This window comes from Sinohyriopsis cumingii, unplaced genomic scaffold (assembly GCF_028554795.1).
Source record: "Sinohyriopsis cumingii isolate HCF-2022 unplaced genomic scaffold, ASM2855479v2 utg002479l, whole genome shotgun sequence".
Classification (NCBI taxonomy): Eukaryota; Metazoa; Mollusca; class Bivalvia; order Unionida; family Unionidae; genus Sinohyriopsis; species Sinohyriopsis cumingii.
The window spans coordinates 917501-941248 of NW_028316224.1; the positions used below are offsets into that span (position 1 = coordinate 917501).

At 33.5% G+C, this 23748-nt stretch overlaps 10 non-coding genes across 10 annotated transcripts; all 10 read left to right on the plus strand.

Annotated features, from left to right (window-relative positions):
- The first annotated feature begins 2454 nt into the window (after window positions 1–2454).
- On the plus strand, window positions 2455–2573 carry LOC149770678 (5S ribosomal RNA). The gene has a single exon (XR_016418770.1). It is a non-coding gene; the product is annotated as a 5S ribosomal RNA (ribosomal RNA).
- An 897-nt stretch (window positions 2574–3470) lies between these two features.
- Window positions 3471–3589, plus strand: LOC149770679 (5S ribosomal RNA). The gene has a single exon (XR_016418644.1). It is a non-coding gene; the product is annotated as a 5S ribosomal RNA (ribosomal RNA).
- A 3491-nt stretch (window positions 3590–7080) lies between these two features.
- On the plus strand, window positions 7081–7199 carry LOC149770680 (5S ribosomal RNA). The gene has a single exon (XR_016418771.1). It is a non-coding gene; the product is annotated as a 5S ribosomal RNA (ribosomal RNA).
- Window positions 7200–8105: 906 nt separating this feature from the next.
- Window positions 8106–8224, plus strand: LOC149770681 (5S ribosomal RNA). Its single transcript, XR_016418645.1, has one exon. It is a non-coding gene; the product is annotated as a 5S ribosomal RNA (ribosomal RNA).
- Window positions 8225–11751: 3527 nt separating this feature from the next.
- LOC149770682 (5S ribosomal RNA) lies at window positions 11752–11870 on the plus strand. The gene has a single exon (XR_016418773.1). It is a non-coding gene; the product is annotated as a 5S ribosomal RNA (ribosomal RNA).
- Window positions 11871–12791: 921 nt separating this feature from the next.
- On the plus strand, window positions 12792–12910 carry LOC149770683 (5S ribosomal RNA). Its single transcript, XR_016418646.1, has one exon. It is a non-coding gene; the product is annotated as a 5S ribosomal RNA (ribosomal RNA).
- Window positions 12911–16463: 3553 nt separating this feature from the next.
- LOC149770684 (5S ribosomal RNA) lies at window positions 16464–16582 on the plus strand. Its single transcript, XR_016418774.1, has one exon. It is a non-coding gene; the product is annotated as a 5S ribosomal RNA (ribosomal RNA).
- A 900-nt stretch (window positions 16583–17482) lies between these two features.
- Window positions 17483–17601, plus strand: LOC149770685 (5S ribosomal RNA). The gene has a single exon (XR_016418647.1). It is a non-coding gene; the product is annotated as a 5S ribosomal RNA (ribosomal RNA).
- A 3519-nt stretch (window positions 17602–21120) lies between these two features.
- LOC149770686 (5S ribosomal RNA) lies at window positions 21121–21239 on the plus strand. The gene has a single exon (XR_016418775.1). It is a non-coding gene; the product is annotated as a 5S ribosomal RNA (ribosomal RNA).
- Window positions 21240–22151: 912 nt separating this feature from the next.
- On the plus strand, window positions 22152–22270 carry LOC149770687 (5S ribosomal RNA). Its single transcript, XR_016418649.1, has one exon. It is a non-coding gene; the product is annotated as a 5S ribosomal RNA (ribosomal RNA).
- Window positions 22271–23748: the final 1478 nt, after the last annotated feature.

Consider the following 23748-nt stretch of genomic DNA (forward strand, 5'->3'; position numbering starts at 1 on the left):
TAGAACTGAAATCATTTAATTTCTACTTAAATGCCCGAAAAATTTACAATTAAAACTACAATAAATGTTTTATACCTAGTCCCGCACAGTGACGTTTATCTGATTCCCTGTACTCACCGAGAGCATTCTGTGTCATATGGATGCATATCAAATGAAGTGAAAAGTAATGGAATACTCGCTTTTTTATTTATCCCTATGCATCGTGGTGCCCACACCATGATGAGACGCTGTTTCAATAAACCTTTTTATATATGTTCTTTACTGTTCTTCCTTTTTCTTCTTGCTTTATCATACTGACACACGAGAGAGAGAGAGAGAGAGAGAGAGAGAGAGTATGCAACAAAGTTCGCATAACTTTATCAGCTATTAACATTAATTGTACTTCTGTGTAATTTTATTTTTAACGCGTTATCCTATAACGATTGCAAACAAGGGCAAAAACTCTACTGATCTTACTCGATAATTATACCATACTGAATTAATAAGTTTATCTCGTAAAAACGGATCATATATATATCCTGGGTGGCTGAGGGTGTTTTAAGATATGTGTGTGTCTTTTGTGATATATATATATATATATATATATATATATATATATATATATATATATATATATATATATATATATATATATATATACGTTTGTGTGTGTACATACATACATACATACGTGTATTATTTACATATACTCTTGGATAATTTTAATTATTGGGATATGGATTTTAGATATCAACAGATACAAAGGAAACAAACGTTTCAATACATATAATGACATTTTCTTAAATTCTACATTGTATCATATTGACCTACTACTTCCTAGGCAAGCTGACTTTTATAAAATTTGCAAACTCCTTATATATATTTAAACTTACTTTTAGTATTCAACCAGAAAATCAGTACAGTGCAGAAAGATTGAAAATATTATTTCTTTCATATATATATATATATATATATATATATATATATATATATATATATATATATATATATATATATATATATATATATATATATATATATGAGAGAGAGAGAGAGAGAGAGATGGGGGGATTCGGAATGGTTTAAACAGACTCTAAATTACACTGATAAAATGTACATCAGTCCAATGGTTAACATGATAGATTTCTATCAAGCTGGTTGCCCTATTGTACCCTTGAGCAAGACTACCCTCATTGCCTAATAAAACCAAGCAGTCTTTTGCCAGAACACCATAATGTGAACTTAGGCCATCTAAATCAAATTCCTATGTGAAATTTGCCAATATAAGCCAATACACTTTAATGCAAACTTAGCCAATCTAAACCAAATATCTTAATGGAAACTTAGCCAAACACCTTAATGTGAACTTAGCCCATCTAAACCAATGTACCATAATGTGAACTTAGCCCATCTAAACCAAGAAAAGAATAATGTGATATTGGCTCATATAAACAAAAACACCTTAATGCTATCTTAGCCAATCTAAACCAACCGACTTAATTTATTTTTATAAAGAATACAAAGTGAAAATTTAAATACTTTTCAGCATTATAAATGAAATCACAAATAGTCCATGAAAAGTTATATGACAAGTCCAAAAGGGTAGTGTTCCAAATGAATGCCAGTGGTTTTCTGAATGAAGTCCAATTTTGAATGTGCTGATGTAATAACAATCTTGACGTGTGGCGATGATGTAATTTAGAATGTCCTTGAATGAATTCATAATAGTCCCAAAATAGCGATTTTTGATATTTGGACATTAGTATTGGGGTGTATGGACATATTTGTTTTGCTTATCAAAACGTTGGAAATCGCCGACACCATGCGGTATCGGCATAGGCTGCTTACTAGCCACAGGGGGCTCGTATCATTGCTTACAATGAAACTATCAGTCGTACATATAGTATAAAATGTATGACTGTCAGTTCAATTGTGAGCAACGATGCGAGCCCCTGTGCTTACTAGCCTGCCATGCAAACTTGACCGACCTTTCATCGAGATATACCTGCATGAAATCGAGAGAAATACGATTTATTTTCTCAGAAATAATTCCGAGTATAACATCATTTGTCGTTAATGAAGCTGACTGACGAAAGAAAACGACAACCTTGATGAAATTTGACACGGAACTCGCCATTGTATTACTATTCAAATGACTGCACAAATATGGCAACCTACATGTCAGTGACATCGGCGATCAAATAAGCTCTTGCTTCTTTACAGATTGAAACTGAAGGGATGTATTGTCGTAAGCAGAGCTCTCCCCTGTCTCTAATATATATATATATATATATATATATATATATATATATATATATATATATATATATATATATATATATATATATATATATATATATATATATATATATATATATATATGTGTGTGTGTGTGTGTGTCTGTGTGTGTGTGTAATATATCTTTGTAACGACGAAGAGACAACCTATATTAGTCTTAAATTTGTACATACAAATGTCTACGGCCATACCACGTTGAAAACACCGGTTCTCGTCCGATCACCGAAGTTAAGCAACGTCGGGCCCGGTTAGTACTTGGATGGGTGACCGCCTGGGAATACCGGGTGCTGTAGGCATTTTTTAAATTTTTTTTTGGTTCCATCCTCACTGTGAGGATATGCGATCATATATGGCCAATATTTCTTGTTCACAAATCTGGTGCAAATTTTTCAGTTTCCTCTACCTCCAGGATCGAAATGGGCCGCCTCGTATGCCGTCCAGATCCTCCAAATTTCTTCTGATATTCCGGATTCAGCCTATAGCGAATAATTGCAACGTATGCAATCGATGTCTTTCATTTTGGATACTTGTCTGTGGTATTTCTTATTCAATAATTGATAGATATATTTGGAATGTATTATTTTTAATTATTTTAATTTATTTACCTGTTTTTAGCAGGGCACCAGTCTATCAGTGTGAAACTTGGCATCCCTTAGCGAATACTTCGAATATGGGCCATTGACAAAATAAATTGGTGTATAAATCTCTGTTTTGATTACAGTAAGTTTGGATGGATGTTCCCTGCTTCCACTTCCTTGCACTTTCTGTTCCACAACTTTAACGTTTCCGAGCTGCAAGACGATATCCGTTTCAAATCAGATTCGAGTCCGTCTTTAAAGGTAGCTCATAGGCTGATGTCGATTATTTACCTATTGAATTAGTCAGTTGATACAAGATAAATAATAATAATAATAATAATGCCCAAAAACAACAAAAATGAACTGAATCTTCGTTTAAATGCATTGTTATTTAAGTCCATTTGAAGGTGTAAACCTCCGGTTAAGCAACTAATGTCCGAGTCCGAAAATGCCTGAATTACAAATTTGAATAATGTATGAAGGCAGTTTATCTATATAAGTTTTAATAAGTACACTTTAATTACTAATTTTACACGGCACATAAACGTAAACGTCTGTACATCGGAAACGGTGAAGAGAGAAGCGAATATAAGTCTTAAATTTACACACACTTGTGTCTACGGCCATACCACGTTGAAAGCACCGGTTCTCGTCCGATCACCGAAGTTAAGCAACGTCGGGCCCGGTTAGTACTTGGATGGGTGACCGCCTGGGAATACCGGGTGCTGTAGACTCTAATTTTTTTTTTTTCTTTTATAACTAAAAACAGTTGAAGTTTTTCTTTCTTTCTTTTATTGTAACTAAATTTACTTTATTCAATATAAATAATAAATAGAGCAATTTCTCGACTTTCATTTTCTTTTTTTCCTTAACTTTCTTCAATAATTCGGATCCTAAAAAAATCAAGTATAGGACCTGAATATAGCAAATGTTGCTTTGCACTTCTCTGCTCTTGGTTTCGATCCTTACTACTGGAATATGCGATCATAGATGACCAGTATTTCTTATTAACAAATTCGGTTCAATTTATCCAGTTTCCTCTACTTTTACTACCACAACAAGCTGCCTCCTTTCACGTCGAAATACTTCCTTCAAGTTTCTTCTCATATATTCCTGGTGTAGTCTCTAGCGCAGAGTTGCAAAATATGCGATCAATGTCTTTCATTTTGGGTACTTATTTGTGGTATTTCTTATTCACTAATTGATTGATAAATATGGAATGTATGAATTGTGAGAATTTTTTATATTAATTTATTGATTGATTGATTTCTTTTACAGCAGGGCCTCAGTCTGCCAGTGGGAAAATTGGCATCCTGTAGCGAATACTGTAAATATGGGCCATTGGCTAAATAAATTGGGTTATAAAATTCTGTTTTGATTACAGTAAGTTTAGATAGATATTCCATGCTTCCACTTTCTGTATTTCCACAACGTTAACTTCTACAAGTTGCAAGAAGAGATCCTTTGCAAATCTGATAAGACCCTATTTTTAAAGTTAGCTTATAGGCCGGTGTCGCTTATTTTAACCAAATGATAGGACAGAAAGAGGAATAATAATAATAATAATAACAACAACAATAATGTCCTGAATCTGCATTTTAAGTCAATTTCAACATGGAATTCTCCCCTTATCTGGGTCAGAAAATGGATGAGTGACAAATATGAGTATCTGAGGCCAGTTTTGCTTCTTTTGGATTAGAACTTTGAATCAGTATACACTTTAGTTACTAATATTATACTGCACACAAACATTTGTACATCGGAAACGTTGAAGAGATGTGTGACTAATCAGCCCAAGAGTCTTGAAAACGCATCAAGACAACAAATTATGTTTTACAGTCGAAATGTTGTTCTCACTAGAACTGAAATCATTTAATTTCTACTTAAATGCCCGAAAAATTTACAATTAAAACTACAATAAATGTTTTATACCTAGTCCCGCACAGTGACGTTTATCTGATTCCCTGTACTCACCGAGAGCATTCTGTGTCATATGGATGCATATCAAATGAAGTGAAAAGTAATGGAATACTCGCTTTTTTATTTATCCCTATGCATCGTGGTGCCCACACCATGATGAGACGCTGTTTCAATAAACCTTTTTATATATGTTCTTTACTGTTCTTCCTTTTTCTTCTTGCTTTATCATACTGACACACGAGAGAGAGAGAGAGAGAGAGAGAGAGAGTATGCAACAAAGTTCGCATAACTTTATCAGCTATTAACATTAATTGTACTTCTGTGTAATTTTATTTTTAACGCGTTATCCTATAACGATTGCAAACAAGGGCAAAAACTCTACTGATCTTACTCGATAATTATACCATACTGAATTAATAAGTTTATCTCGTAAAAACGGATCATATATATATCCTGGGTGGCTGAGGGTGTTTTAAGATATGTGTGTGTCTTTTGTGATATATATATATATATATATATATATATACGTTTGTGTGTGTACATACATACATACATACGTGTATTATTTACATATAGTCTTGGATAATTTTAATTATTGGGATATGGATTTTAGATATCAACAGATACAAAGGAAACAAACGTTTCAATACATATAATGACATTTTCTTAAATTCTACATTGTATCATATTGACCTACTACTTGCTAGGCAAGCTGACTTTTATAAAATTTGCAAACTCCTTATATATATTTAAACTTACTTTTAGTATTCAACCAGAAAATCAGTACAGTGCAGAAAGATTGAAAATATTATTTCTTTCATATATATATATATATATATATATATATATATATATATATATATATATATATATATATATATATATATATATATGAGAGAGAGAGAGATGGGGGGATTCGGAATGGTTTAAACAGACTCTAAATTACACTGATAAAATGTACATCAGTCCAATGGTTAACATGATAGATTTCTATCAAGCTGGTTGCCCTATTGTACCCTTGAGCAAGACTACCCTCATTGCCTAATAAAACCAAGCAGTCTTTTGCCAGAACACCATAATGTGAACTTAGGCCATCTAAATCAAATTCCTATGTGAAATTTGCCAATATAAGCCAATACACTTTAATGCAAACTTAGCCAATCTAAACCAAATATCTTAATGGAAACTTAGCCAAACACCTTAATGTGAACTTAGCCCATCTAAACCAATGTACCATAATGTGAACTTAGCCCATCTAAACCAAGAAAAGAATAATGTGATATTGGCTCATATAAACAAAAACACCTTAATGCTATCTTAGCCAATCTAAACCAACCGACTTAATTTATTTTTATAAAGAATACAAAGTGAAAATTTAAATACTTTTCAGCATTATAAATGAAATCACAAATAGTCCATGAAAAGTTATATGACAAGTCCAAAAGGGTAGTGTTCCAAATGAATGCCAGTGGTTTTCTGAATGAAGTCCAATTTTGAATGTGCTGATGTAATAACAATCTTGACGTGTGGCGATGATGTAATTTAGAATGTCCTTGAATGAATTCATAATAGTCCCAAAATAGCGATTTTTGATATTTGGACATTAGTATTGGGGTGTATGGACATATTTGTTTTGCTTATCAAAACGTTGGAAATCGCCGACACCATGCGGTATCGGCATAGGCTGCTTACTAGCCACAGGGGGCTCGTATCATTGCTTACAATGAAACTATCAGTCGTACATATAGTATAAAATGTATGACTGTCAGTTCAATTGTGAGCAACGATGCGAGCCCCTGTGCTTACTAGCCTGCCATGCAAACTTGACCGACCTTTCATCGAGATATACCTGCATGAAATCGAGAGAAATACGATTTATTTTCTCAGAAATAATTCCGAGTATAACATCATTTGTCGTTAATGAAGCTGACTGACGAAAGAAAACGACAACCTTGATGAAATTTGACACGGAACTCGCCATTGTATTACTATTCAAATGACTGCACAAATATGGCAACCTACATGTCAGTGACATCGGCGATCAAATAAGCTCTTGCTTCTTTACAGATTGAAACTGAAGGGATGTATTGTCGTAAGCAGAGCTCTCCCCTGTCTCTAATATATATATATATATATATATATATATATATATATATATATATATATATATATATATATATATATATATATATATATATATATATATGTGTGTGTGTGTGTGTGTGTGTGTGAGCGTGTGTGTGTAATATATCTTTGTAACGACGAAGAGACAACCTATATTAGTCTTAAATTTGTACATACAAATGTCTACGGCCATACCACGTTGAAAACACCGGTTCTCGTCCGATCACCGAAGTTAAGCAACGTCGGGCCCGGTTAGTACTTGGATGGGTGACCGCCTGGGAATACCGGGTGCTGTAGGCATTTTTTAAATTTTTTTTTGGTTCCATCCTCACTGTGAGGATATGCGATCATATATGGCCAATATTTCTTGTTCACAAATCTGGTGCAAATTTTTCAGTTTCCTCTACCTCCAGGATCGAAATGGGCCGCCTCGTATGCCGTCCAGATCCTCCAAATTTCTTCTGATATTCCGGATTCAGCCTATAGCGAATAATTGCAACGTATGCAATCGATGTCTTTCATTTTGGATACTTGTCTGTGGTATTTCTTATTCAATAATTGATAGATATATTTGGAATGTATTATTTTTAATTATTTTAATTTATTTACCTGTTTTTAGCAGGGCACCAGTCTATCAGTGTGAAACTTGGCATCCCTTAGCGAATACTTCGAATATGGGCCATTGACAAAATAAATTGGTGTATAAATCTCTGTTTTGATTACAGTAAGTTTGGATGGATGTTCCCTGCTTCCACTTCCTTGCACTTTCTGTGTTTCCACAACTTTAACGTTTCCGAGCTGCAAGACGATATCCGTTTCAAATCAGATTCGAGTCCGTCTTTAAAGGTAGCTCATAGGCTGATGTCGATTATTTACCTATTGAATTAGTCAGTTGATACAAGATAAATAATAATAATAATAATAATAATAATGCCCAAAAACAACAAAAATGAACTGAATCTTCGTTTAAATGCATTGTTATTTAAGTCCATTTGAAGGTGTAAACCTCCGGTTAAGCAACTAATGTCCGAGTCCGAAAATGCCTGAATTACAAATTTGAATAATGTATGAAGGCAGTTTATCTATATAAGTTTTAATAAGTACACTTTAATTACTAATTTTACACGGCACATAAACGTAAACGTCTGTACATCGGAAACGGTGAAGAGAGAAGCGAATATAAGTCTTAAATTTACACACACTTGTGTCTACGGCCATACCACGTTGAAAGCACCGGTTCTCGTCCGATCACCGAAGTTAAGCAACGTCGGGCCCGGTTAGTACTTGGATGGGTGACCGCCTGGGAATACCGGGTGCTGTAGACTCTAATTTTTTTTTTTTCTTTTATAACTAAAAACAGTTGAAGTTTTTCTTTCTTTCTTTTATTGTAACTAAATTTACTTTATTCAATATAAATAATAAATAGAGCAATTTCTCGACTTTCATTTTCTCTTTTTCCTTAACTTTCTTCAATAATTCGGATCCTAAAAAAATCAAGTATAGGACCTGAATATAGCAAATGTTGCTTTGCACTTCTCTGCTCTTGGTTTCGATCCTTACTACTGGAATATGCGATCATAGATGACCAGTATTTCTTATTAACAAATTCGGTTCAATTTATCCAGTTTCCTCTACTTTTACTACCACAACAAGCTGCCTCCTTTCACGTTGAAATACTTCCTTCAAGTTTCTTCTCATATATTCCTGGTGTAGTCTCTAGCGCAGAGTTGCAAAATATGCGATCAATGTCTTTCATTTTGGGTACTTATTTGTGGTATTTCTTATTCACTAATTGATTGATAAATATGGAATGTATGAATTGTGAGAATTTTTTATATTAATTTATTGATTGATTGATTTCTTTTACAGCAGGGCCTCAGTCTGCCAGTGGGAAAATTGGCATCCTGTAGCGAATACTGTAAATATGGGCCATTGGCTAAATAAATTGGGTTATAAAATTCTGTTTTGATTACAGTAAGTTTAGATAGATATTCCATGCTTCCACTTTCTGTATTTCCACAACGTTAACTTCTACAAGTTGCAAGAAGAGATCCTTTGCAAATCTGATAAGACCCTATTTTTAAAGTTAGCTTATAGGCCGGTGTCGCTTATTTTAACCAAATGATAGGACAGAAAGAGGAATAATAATAATAATAATAACAACAACAATAATGTCCTGAATCTGCATTTTAAGTCAATTTCAACATGGAATTCTCCCCTTATCTGGGTCAGAAAATGGATGAGTGACAAATATGAGTATCTGAGGCCAGTTTTGCTTCTTTTGGATTAGAACTTTGAATCAGTATACACTTTAGTTACTAATATTATACTGCACACAAACATTTGTACATCGGAAACGTTGAAGAGATGTGTGACTAATCAGCCCAAGAGTCTTGAAAACGCATCAAGACAACAAATTATGTTTTACAGTCGAAATGTTGTTCTCACTAGAACTGAAATCATTCAATTTCTACTTAAATGCACGAAAAATTTACAATTAAAACTACAATAAATGTTTTATACCTAGTCCCGCACAGTGACGTTTATCTGATTCCCTGTACTCACCGAGAGCATTCTGTGTCATATGGATGCATATCAAATGAAGTGAAAAGTAATGGAATACTCGCTTTTTTATTTATCCCTATGCATCGTGGTGCCCACACCATGATGAGACGCTGTTTCAATAAACCTTTTTATATATGTTCTTTACTGTTCTTCCTTTTTCTTCTTGCTTTATCATACTGACACACGAGAGAGAGAGAGAGAGAGAGAGAGTATGCAACAAAGTTCGCATAACTTTATCAGCTATTAACATTAATTGTACTTCTGTGTAATTTTATTTTTAACGCGTTATCCTATAACGATTGCAAACAAGGGCAAAAACTCTACTGATCTTACTCGATAATTATACCATACTGAATTAATAAGTTTATCTCGTAAAAACGGATCATATATATATCCTGGGTGGCTGAGGGTGTTTTAAGATATGTGTGTGTCTTTTGTGATATATATATATATACATATATATATATATATATATATATATATATATATATATATATATATATATATATATATATATATATACGTTTGTGTGTGTACATACATACATACATACGTGTATTATTTACATATAGTCTTGGATAATTTTAATTATTGGGATATGGATTTTAGATATCAACAGATACAAAGGAAACAAACGTTTCAATACATATAATGACATTTTCTTAAATTCTACATTGTATCATATTGACCTACTACTTGCTAGGCAAGCTGACATTTATAAAATTTGCAAACTCCTTATATATATTTAAACTTACTTTTAGTATTCAACCAGAAAATCAGTACAGTGCAGAAAGATTGAAAATATTATTTCTTTCATATATATATATATATATATATATATATATATATATATATATATATATATATATATATATATATGAGAGAGATGGGGGGATTCGGAATGGTTTAAACAGACTCTAAATTACACTGATAAAATGTACATCAGTCCAATGGTTAACATGATAGATTTCTATCAAGCTGGTTGCCCTATTGTACCCTTGAGCAAGACTACCCTCATTGCCTAACAAAACCAAGCAGTCTTTTGCCAGAACACCATAATGTGAACTTAGGCCATCTAAATCAAATTCCTATGTGAAATTTGCCAATATAAGCCAATACACTTTAATGCAAACTTAGCCAATCTAAACCAAATATCTTAATGGAAACTTAGCCAAACACCTTAATGTGAACTTAGCCCATCTAAACCAATGTACCATAATGTGAACTTAGCCCATCTAAACCAAGAAAAGAATAATGTGATATTGGCTCATATAAACAAAAACACCTTAATGCTATCTTAGCCAATCTAAACCAACCGACTTAATTTATTTTTATAAAGAATACAAAGTGAAAATTTAAATACTTTTCAGCATTATAAATGAAATCACAAATAGTCCATGAAAAGTTATATGACAAGTCCAAAAGGGTAGTGTTCCAAATGAATGCCAGTGGTTTTCTGAATGAAGTCCAATTTTGAATGTGCTGATGTAATAACAATCTTGACGTGTGGCGATGATGTAATTTAGAATGTCCTTGAATGAATTCATAATAGTCCCAAAATAGCGATTTTTGATATTTGGACATTAGTATTGGGGTGTATGGACATATTTGTTTTGCTTATCAAAACGTTGGAAATCGCCGACACCATGCGGTATCGGCATAGGCTGCTTACTAGCCACAGGGGGCTCGTATCATTGCTTACAATGAAACTATCAGTCGTACATATAGTATAAAATGTATGACTGTCAGTTCAATTGTGAGCAACGATGCGAGCCCCTGTGCTTACTAGCCTGCCATGCAAACTTGACCGACCTTTCATCGAGATATACCTGCATGAAATCGAGAGAAATACGATTTATTTTCTCAGAAATAATTCCGAGTATAACATCATTTGTCGTTAATGAAGCTGACTGACGAAAGAAAACGACAACCTTGATGAAATTTGACACGGAACTCGCCATTGTATTACTATTCAAATGACTGCACAAATATGGCAACCTACATGTCAGTGACATCGGCGATCAAATAAGCTCTTGCTTCTTTACAGATTGAAACTGAAGGGATGTATTGTCGTAAGCAGAGCTCTCCCCTGTCTCTAATATATATATATATATATATATATATATATATATATATATATATATATATATATATATATATATATATATATATATATATATATATATATATATATGTGTGTGTGTGTGTGTGTCTGTGTGTGTGTGTAATATATCTTTGTAACGACGAAGAGACAACCTATATTAGTCTTAAATTTGTACATACAAATGTCTACGGCCATACCACGTTGAAAACACCGGTTCTCGTCCGATCACCGAAGTTAAGCAACGTCGGGCCCGGTTAGTACTTGGATGGGTGACCGCCTGGGAATACCGGGTGCTGTAGGCATTTTTTAAATTTTTTTTTGGTTCCATCCTCACTGTGAGGATATGCGATCATATATGGCCAATATTTCTTGTTCACAAATCTGGTGCAAATTTTTCAGTTTCCTCTACCTCCAGGATCGAAATGGGCCGCCTCGTATGCCGTCCAGATCCTCCAAATTTCTTCTGATATTCCGGATTCAGCCTATAGCGAATAATTGCAACGTATGCAATCGATGTCTTTCATTTTGGATACTTGTCTGTGGTATTTCTTATTCAATAATTGATAGATATATTTGGAATGTATTATTTTTAATTATTTTAATTTATTTACCTGTTTTTAGCAGGGCACCAGTCTATCAGTGTGAAACTTGGCATCCCTTAGCGAATACTTCGAATATGGGCCATTGACAAAATAAATTGGTGTATAAATCTCTGTTTTGATTACAGTAAGTTTGGATGGATGTTCCCTGCTTCCACTTCCTTGCACTTTCTGTGTTTCCACAACTTTAACGTTTCCGAGCTGCAAGACGATATCCGTTTCAAATCAGATTCGAGTCCGTCTTTAAAGGTAGCTCATAGGCTGATGTCGATTATTTACCTATTGAATTAGTCAGTTGATACAAGATAAATAATAATAATAATAATAATAATAATAATAATAATAATAATGCCCAAAAACAACAAAAATGAACTGAATCTTCGTTTAAATGCATTGTTATTTAAGTCCATTTGAAGGTGTAAACCTCCGGTTAAGCAACTAATGTCCGAGTCCGAAAATGCCTGAATTACAAATTTGAATAATGTATGAAGGCAGTTTATCTATATAAGTTTTAATAAGTACACTTTAATTACTAATTTTACACGGCACATAAACGTAAACGTCTGTACATCGGAAACGGTGAAGAGAGAAGCGAATATAAGTCTTAAATTTACACACACTTGTGTCTACGGCCATACCACGTTGAAAGCACCGGTTCTCGTCCGATCACCGAAGTTAAGCAACGTCGGGCCCGGTTAGTACTTGGATGGGTGACCGCCTGGGAATACCGGGTGCTGTAGACTCTAATTTTTTTTTTTTCTTTTATAACTAAAAACAGTTGAAGTTTTTCTTTCTTTCTTTTATTGTAACTAAATTTACTTTATTCAATATAAATAATAAATAGAGCAATTTCTTGACTTTCATTTTCTCTTTTTCCTTAACTTTCTTCAATAATTCGGATCCTAAAAAAATCAAGTATAGGACCTGAATATAGCAAATGTTGCTTTGCACTTCTCTGCTCTTGGTTTCGATCCTTACTACTGGAATATGCGATCATAGATGACCAGTATTTCTTATTAACAAATTCGGTTCAATTTATCCAGTTTCCTCTACTTTTACTACCACAACAAGCTGCCTCCTTTCACGTCGAAATACTTCCTTCAAGTTTCTTCTCATATATTCCTGGTGTAGTCTCTAGCGCAGAGTTGCAAAATATGCGATCAATGTCTTTCATTTTGGGTACTTATTTGTGGTATTTCTTATTCACTAATTGATTGATAAATATGGAATGTATGAATTGTGAGAATTTTTTATATTAATTTATTGATTGATTGATTTCTTTTACAGCAGGGCCTCAGTCTGCCAGTGGGAAAATTGGCATCCTGTAGCGAATACTGTAAATATGGGCCATTGGCTAAATAAATTGGGTTATAAAATTCTGTTTTGATTACAGTAAGTTTAGATAGATATTCCATGCTTCCACTTTCTGTATTTCCACAACGTTAACTTCTACAAGTTGCAAGAAGAGATCCTTTGCAAATCTGATAAGACCCTATTTTTAAAGTTAGCTTATAGGCCGGTGTCGCTTATTTTAACCAAATGATAGGACAGAAAGAGGAATAATAATAATAATAATAACAACAACAATAATGTCCTGAATCTGCATTTTAAGTCAATTTCAACATGGAATTCTCCCCTTATCTGGGTCAGAAAATGGATGAGTGACAAATATGAGTATCTGAGGCCAGTTTTGCTTCTTTTGGATTAGAACTTTGAATCAGTATACACTTTAGTTACTAATATTATACTGCACACAAACATTTGTACATCGGAAACGTTGAAGAGATGTGTGACTAATCAGCCCAAGAGTCTTGAAAACGCATCAAGACAACAAATTATGTTTTACAGTCGAAATGTTGTTCTCACTAGAACTGAAATCATTTAATTTCTACTTAAATGCACGAAAAATTTACAATTAAAACTACAATAAATGTTTTATACCTAGTCCCGCACAGTGACGTTTATCTGATTCCCTGTACTCACCGAGAGCATTCTGTGTCATATGGATGCATATCAAATGAAGTGAAAAGTAATGGAATACTCGCTTTTTTATTTATCCCTATGCATCGTGGTGCCCACACCATGATGAGACGCTGTTTCAATAAACCTTTTTATATATGTTCTTTACTGTTCTTCCTTTTTCTTCTTGCTTTATCATACTGACACACGAGAGAGAGAGAGAGAGAGAGATAGAGAGAGAGAGAGTATGCAACAAAGTTCGCATAACTTTATCAGCTATTAACATTAATTGTACTTCTGTGTAATTTTATTTTTAACGCGTTATCCTATAACGATTGCAAACAAGGGCAAAAACTCTACTGATCTTACTCGATAATTATACCATACTGAATTAATAAGTTTATCTCGTAAAAACGGATCATATATATATCCTGGGTGGCTGAGGGTGTTTTAAGATATGTGTGTGTCTTTTGTGATATATATATATATATATATATATATATATATATATATATATATATATATATATATATATATATATATATATATATATATATACGTTTGTGTGTGTACATACATACATACATACGTGTATTATTTACATATAGTCTTGGATAATTTTAATTATTGGGATATGGATTTTAGATATCAACAGATACAAAGGAAACAAACGTTTCAATACATATAATGACATTTTCTTAAATTCTACATTGTATCATATTGACCTACTACTTGCTAGGCAAGCTGACTTTTATAAAATTTGCAAACTCCTTATATATATTTAAACTTACTTTTAGTATTCAACCAGAAAATCAGTACAGTGCAGAAAGATTGAAAATATTATTTCTTTCATATATATATATATATATATATATATATATATATATATATATATATATATATATATATATATATATATATGAGAGAGAGAGAGAGAGAGAGATGGGGGGATTCGGAATGGTTTAAACAGACTCTAAATTACACTGATAAAATGTACATCAGTCCAATGGTTAACATGATAGATTTCTATCAAGCTGGTTGCCCTATTGTACCCTTGAGCAAGACTACCCTCATTGCCTAATAAAACCAAGCAGTCTTTTGCCAGAACACCATAATGTGAACTTAGGCCATCTAAATCAAATTCCTATGTGAAATTTGCCAATATAAGCCAATACACTTTAATGCAAACTTAGCCAATCTAAACCAAATATCTTAATGGAAACTTAGCCAAACACCTTAATGTGAACTTAGCCCATCTAAACCAATGTACCATAATGTGAACTTAGCCCATCTAAACCAAGAAAAGAATAATGTGATATTGGCTCATATAAACAAAAACACCTTAATGCTATCTTAGCCAATCTAAACCAACCGACTTAATTTATTTTTATAAAGAATACAAAGTGAAAATTTAAATACTTTTCAGCATTATAAATGAAATCACAAATAGTCCATGAAAAGTTATATGACAAGTCCAAAAGGGTAGTGTTCCAAATGAATGCCAGTGGTTTTCTGAATGAAGTCCAATTTTGAATGTGCTGATGTAATAACAATCTTGACGTGTGGCGATGATGTAATTTAGAATGTCCTTGAATGAATTCATAATAGTCCCAAAATAGCGATTTTTGATATTTGGACATTAGTATTGGGGTGTATGGACATATTTGTTTTGCTTATCAAAACGTTGGAAATCGCCGACACCATGCGGTATCGGCATAGGCTGCTTACTAGCCACAGGGGGCTCGTATCATTGCTTACAATGAAACTATCAGTCGTACATATAGTATAAAATGTATGACTGTCAGTTCAATTGTGAGCAACGATGCGAGCCCCTGTGCTTACTAGCCTGCCATGCAAACTTGACCGACCTTTCATCGAGATATACCTGCATGAAATCGAGAGAAATACGATTTATTTTCTCAGAAATAATTCCGAGTATAACATCATTTGTCGTTAATGAAGCTGACTGACGAAAGAAAACGACAACCTTGATGAAATTTGACACGGAACTCGCCATTGTATTACTATTCAAATGACTGCACAAATATGGCAACCTACATGTCAGTGACATCGGCGATCAAATAAGCTCTTGCTTCTTTACAGATTGAAACTGAAGGGATGTATTGTCGTAAGCAGAGCTCTCCCCTGTCTCTAATATATATATATATATATATATATATATATATATATATATATATATATATATATATATATATATATATATATATATATATATATATGTGTGTGTGTGTGTGTGTGTGTGTGTGTGTGTGTGTAATATATCTTTGTAACGACGAAGAGACAACCTATATTAGTCTTAAATTTGTACATACAAATGTCTACGGCCATACCACGTTGAAAACACCGGTTCTCGTCCGATCACCGAAGTTAAGCAACGTCGGGCCCGGTTAGTACTTGGATGGGTGACCGCCTGGGAATACCGGGTGCTGTAGGCATTTTTTAAATTTTTTTTTGGTTCCATCCTCACTGTGAGGATATGCGATCATATATGGCCAATATTTCTTGTTCACAAATCTGGTGCAAATTTTTCAGTTTCCTCTACCTCCAGGATCGAAATGGGCCGCCTCGTATGCCGTCCAGATCCTCCAAATTTCTTCTGATATTCCGGATTCAGCCTATAGCGAATAATTGCAACGTATGCAATCGATGTCTTTCATTTTGGATACTTGTCTGTGGTATTTCTTATTCAATAATTGATAGATATATTTGGAATGTATTATTTTTAATTATTTTAATTTATTTACCTGTTTTTAGCAGGGCACCAGTCTATCAGTGTGAAACTTGGCATCCCTTAGCGAATACTTCGAATATGGGCCATTGACAAAATAAATTGGTGTATAAATCTCTGTTTTGATTACAGTAAGTTTGGATGGATGTTCCCTGCTTCCACTTCCTTGCACTTTCTGTGTTTCCACAACTTTAACGTTTCCGAGCTGCAAGACGATATCCGTTTCAAATCAGATTCGAGTCCGTCTTTAAAGGTAGCTCATAGGCTGATGTCGATTATTTACCTATTGAATTAGTCAGTTGATACAAGATAAATAATAATAATAATAATAATGCCCAAAAACAACGAAAATGAACTGAATCTTCGTTTAAATGCATTGTTATTTAAGTCCATTTGAAGGTGTAAACCTCCGGTTAAGCAACTAATGTCCGAGTCCGAAAATGCCTGAATTACAAATTTGAATAATGTATGAAGGCAGTTTATCTATATAAGTTTTAATAAGTACACTTTAATTACTAATTTTACACGGCACATAAACGTAAACGTCTGTACATCGGAAACGGTGAAGAGAGAAGCGAATATAAGTCTTAAATTTACACACACTTGTGTCTACGGCCATACCACGTTGAAAGCACCGGTTCTCGTCCGATCACCGAAGTTAAGCAACGTCGGGCCCGGTTAGTACTTGGATGGGTGACCGCCTGGGAATACCGGGTGCTGTAGACTCTAATTTTTTTTTTTTCTTTTATAACTAAAAACAGTTGAAGTTTTTCTTTCTTTCTTTTATTGTAACTAAATTTACTTTATTCAATATAAATAATAAATAGAGCAATTTCTCGACTTTCATTTTCTTTTTTTCCTTAACTTTCTTCAATAATTCGGAACCTAAAAAAATCAAGTATAGGACCTGAATATAGCAAATGTTGCTTTGCACTTCTCTGCTCTTGGTTTCGATCCTTACTACTGGAATATGCGATCATAGATGACCAGTATTTCTTATTAACAAATTCGGTTCAATTTATCCAGTTTCCTCTACTTTTACTACCACAACAAGCTGCCTCCTTTCACGTCGAAATACTTCCTTCAAGTTTCTTCTCATATATTCCTGGTGTAGTCTCTAGCGCAGAGTTGCAAAATATGCGATCAATGTCTTTCATTTTGGGTACTTATTTGTGGTATTTCTTATTCACTAATTGATTGATAAATATGGAATGTATGAATTGTGAGAATTTTTTATATTAATTTATTGATTGATTGATTTCTTTTACAGCAGGGCCTCAGTCTGCCAGTGGGAAAATTGGCATCCTGTAGCGAATACTGTAAATATGGGCCATTGGCTAAATAAATTGGGTTATAAAATTCTGTTTTGATTACAGTAAGTTTAGATAGATATTCCATGCTTCCACTTTCTGTATTTCCACAACGTTAACTTCTACAAGTTGCAAGAAGAGATCCTTTGCAAATCTGATAAGACCCTATTTTTAAAGTTAGCTTATAGGCCGGTGTCGCTTATTTTAACCAAATGATAGGACAGAAAGAGGAATAATAATAATAATAATAACAACAACAATAATGTCCTGAATCTGCATTTTAAGTCAATTTCAACATGGAATTCTCCCCTTATCTGGGTCAGAAAATGGATGAGTGACAAATATGAGTATCTGAGGCCAGTTTTGCTTCTTTTGGATTAGAACTTTGAATCAGTATACACTTTAGTTACTAATATTATACTGCACACAAACATTTGTACATCGGAAACGTTGAAGAGATGTGTGACTAATCAGCCCAAGAGTCTTGAAAACGCATCAAGACAACAAATTATGTTTTACAGTCGAAATGTTGTTCTCACTAGAACTGAAATCATTTAATTTCTACTTAAATGCACGAAAAATTTACAATTAAAACTACAATAAATGTTTTATACCTAGTCCCGCACAGTGACGTTTATCTGATTCCCTGTACTCACCGAGAGCATTCTGTGTCATATGGATGCATATCAAATGAAGTGAAAAGTAATGGAATACTCGCTTTTTTATTTATCCCTATGCATCGTGGTGCCCACACCATGATGAGACGCTGTTTCAATAAACCTTTTTATATATGTTCTTTACTGTTCTTCCTTTTTCTTCTTGCTTTATCATACTGACACACGAGAGAGAGAGAGAGAGAGAGAGAGAGAGTATGCAACAAAGTTCGCATAACTTTATCAGCTATTAACATTAATTGTACTTCTGTGTAATTTTATTTTTAACGCGTTATCCTATAACGATTGCAAACAAGGGCAAAAACTCTACTGATCTTACTCGATAATTATACCATACTGAATTAATAAGTTTATCTCGTAAAAACGGATCATATATATATCCTGGGTGGCTGAGGGTGTTTTAAGATATGTGTGTGTCTTTTGTGATATATATATATATATATATATATATATATATATATATATATATATATATATATATATATATATATATATATATATATATATATATATATACGTTTGTGTGTGTACATACATACATACATACGTGTATTATTTACATATAGTCTTGGATAATTTTAATTATTGGGATATGGATTTTAGATATCAACAGATACAAAGGAAACAAACGTTTCAATACATATAATGACATTTTCTTAAATTCTACATTGTATCATATTGACCTACTACTTGCTAGGCAAGCTGACTTTTATAAAATTTGCAAACTCCTTATATATATTTAAACTTACTTTTAGTATTCAACCAGAAAATCAGTACAGTGCAGAAAGATTGAAAATATTATTTCTTTCATATATATATATATATATATATATATATATATATATATATATATATATATATATATGAGAGAGAGAGAGAGATGGGGGGATTCGGAATGGTTTAAACAGACTCTAAATTACACTGATAAAATGTACATCAGTCCAATGGTTAACATGATAGATTTCTATCAAGCTGGTTGCCCTATTGTACCCTTGAGCAAGACTACCCTCATTGCCTAATAAAACCAAGCAGTCTTTTGCCAGAACACCATAATGTGAACTTAGGCCATCTAAATCAAATTCCTATGTGAAATTTGCCAATATAAGCCAATACACTTTAATGCAAACTTAGCCAATCTAAACCAAATATCTTAATGGAAACTTAGCCAAACACCTTAATGTGAACTTAGCCCATCTAAACCAATGTACCATAATGTGAACTTAGCCCATCTAAACCAAGAAAAGAATAATGTGATATTGGCTCATATAAACAAAAACACCTTAATGCTATCTTAGCCAATCTAAACCAACCGACTTAATTTATTTTTATAAAGAATACAAAGTGAAAATTTAAATACTTTTCAGCATTATAAATGAAATCACAAATAGTCCATGAAAAGTTATATGACAAGTCCAAAAGGGTAGTGTTCCAAATGAATGCCAGTGGTTTTCTGAATGAAGTCCAATTTTGAATGTGCTGATGTAATAACAATCTTGACGTGTGGCGATGATGTAATTTAGAATGTCCTTGAATGAATTCATAATAGTCCCAAAATAGCGATTTTTGATATTTGGACATTAGTATTGGGGTGTATGGACATATTTGTTTTGCTTATCAAAACGTTGGAAATCGCCGACACCATGCGGTATCGGCATAGGCTGCTTACTAGCCACAGGGGGCTCGTATCATTGCTTACAATGAAACTATCAGTCGTACATATAGTATAAAATGTATGACTGTCAGTTCAATTGTGAGCAACGATGCGAGCCCCTGTGCTTACTAGCCTGCCATGCAAACTTGACCGACCTTTCATCGAGATATACCTGCATGAAATCGAGAGAAATACGATTTATTTTCTCAGAAATAATTCCGAGTATAACATCATTTGTCGTTAATGAAGCTGACTGACGAAAGAAAACGACAACCTTGATGAAATTTGACACGGAACTCGCCATTGTATTACTATTCAAATGACTGCACAAATATGGCAACCTACATGTCAGTGACATCGGCGATCAAATAAGCTCTTGCTTCTTTACAGATTGAAACTGAAGGGATGTATTGTCGTAAGCAGAGCTCTCCCCTGTCTCTAATATATATATATATATATATATATATATATATATATATATATATATATATATATATATATATATATATATATATATGTGTGTGTGTGTGTGTGTCTGTGTGTGTGTGTAATATATCTTTGTAACGACGAAGAGACAACCTATATTAGTCTTAAATTTGTACATACAAATGTCTACGGCCATACCACGTTGAAAACACCGGTTCTCGTCCGATCACCGAAGTTAAGCAACGTCGGGCCCGGTTAGTACTTGGATGGGTGACCGCCTGGGAATACCGGGTGCTGTAGGCATTTTTTAAATTTTTTTTTGGTTCCATCCTCACTGTGAGGATATGCGATCATATATGGCCAATATTTCTTGTTCACAAATCTGGTGCAAATTTTTCAGTTTCCTCTACCTCCAGGATCGAAATGGGCCGCCTCGTATGCCGTCCAGATCCTCCAAATTTCTTCTGATATTCCGGATTCAGCCTATAGCGAATAATTGCAACGTATGCAATCGATGTCTTTCATTTTGGACACTTGTCTGTGGTATTTCTTATTCAATAATTGATAGATATATTTGGAATGTATTATTTTTAATTATTTTAATTTATTTACCTGTTTTTAGCAGGGCACCAGTCTATCAGTGTGAAACTTGGCATCCCTTAGCGAATACTTCGAATATGGGCCATTGACAAAATAAATTGGTGTATAAATCTCTGTTTTGATTACAGTAAGTTTGGATGGATGTTCCCTGCTTCCACTTCCTTGCACTTTCTGTGTTTCCACAACTTTAACGTTTCCGAGCTGCAAGACGATATCCGTTTCAAATCAGATTCGAGTCCGTCTTTAAAGGTAGCTCATAGGCTGATGTCGATTATTTACCTATTGAATTAGTCAGTTGATACAAGATAAATAATAATAATAATAATAATAATAATAATAATGCCCAAAAACAACAAAAATGAACTGAATCTTCGTTTAAATGCATTGTTATTTAAGTCCATTTGAAGGTGTAAACCTCCGGTTAAGCAACTAATGTCCGAGTCCGAAAATGCCTGAATTACAAATTTGAATAATGTATGAAGGCAGTTTATCTATATAAGTTTTAATAAGTACACTTTAATTACTAATTTTACACGGCACATAAACGTAAACGTCTGTACATCGGAAACGGTGAAGAGAGAAGCGAATATAAGTCTTAAATTTACACACACTTGTGTCTACGGCCATACCACGTTGAAAGCACCGGTTCTCGTCCGATCACCGAAGTTAAGCAACGTCGGGCCCGGTTAGTACTTGGATGGGTGACCGCCTGGGAATACCGGGTGCTGTAGACTCTAATTTTTTTTTTTCTTTTATAACTAAAAACAGTTGAAGTTTTTCTTTCTTTCTTTTATTGTAACTAAATTTACTTTATTCAATATAAATAATAAATAGAGCAATTTCTCGACTTTCATTTTCTCTTTTTCCTTAACTTTCTTCAATAATTCGGATCCTAAAAAAATCAAGTATAGGACCTGAATATAGCAAATGTTGCTTTGCACTTCTCTGCTCTTGGTTTCGATCCTTACTACTGGAATATGCGATCATAGATGACCAGTATTTCTTATTAACAAATTCGGTTCAATTTATCCAGTTTCCTCTACTTTTACTACCACAACAAGCTGCCTCCTTTCACGTCGAAATACTTCCTTCAAGTTTCTTCTCATATATTCCTGGTGTAGTCTCTAGCGCAGAGTTGCAAAATATGCGATCAATGTCTTTCATTTTGGGTACTTATTTGTGGTATTTCTTATTCACTAATTGATTGATAAATATGGAATGTATGAATTGTGAGAATTTTTTATATTAATTTATTGATTGATTGATTTCTTTTACAGCAGGGCCTCAGTCTGCCAGTGGGAAAATTGGCATCCTGTAGCGAATACTGTAAATATGGGCCATTGGCTAAATAAATTGGGTTATAAAATTCTGTTTTGATTACAGTAAGTTTAGATAGATATTCCATGCTTCCACTTTCTGTATTTCCACAACGTTAACTTCTACAAGTTGCAAGAAGAGATCCTTTGCAAATCTGATAAGACCCTATTTTTAAAGTTAGCTTATAGGCCGGTGTCGCTTATTTTAACCAAATGATAGGACAGAAAGAGGAATAATAATAATAATAATAACAACAACAATAATGTCCTGAATCTGCATTTTAAGTCAATTTCAACATGGAATTCTCCCCTTATCTGGGTCAGAAAATGGATGAGTGACAAATATGAGTATCTGAGGCCAGTTTTGCTTCTTTTGGATTAGAACTTTGAATCAGTATACACTTTAGTTACTAATATTATACTGCACACAAACATTTGTACATCGGAAACGTTGAAGAGATGTGTGACTAATCAGCGCAAGAGTCTTGAAAACGCATCAAGACAACAAATTATGTTTTACAGTCGAAATGTTGTTCTCACTAGAACTGAAATCATTCAATTTCTACTTAAATGCACGAAAAATTTACAATTAAAACTACAATAAATGTTTTATACCTAGTCCCGCACAGTGACGTTTATCTGATTCCCTGTACTCACCGAGAGCATTCTGTGTCATATGGATGCATATCAAATGAAGTGAAAAGTAATGGAATACTCGCTTTTTTATTTATCCCTATGCATCGTGGTGCCCACACCATGATGAGACGCTGTTTCAATAAACCTTTTTATATATGTTCTTTACTGTTCTTCCTTTTTCTTCTTGCTTTATCATACTGACACACGAGAGAGAGAGAGAGAGAGAGAGAGTATGCAACAAAGTTCGCATAACTTTATCA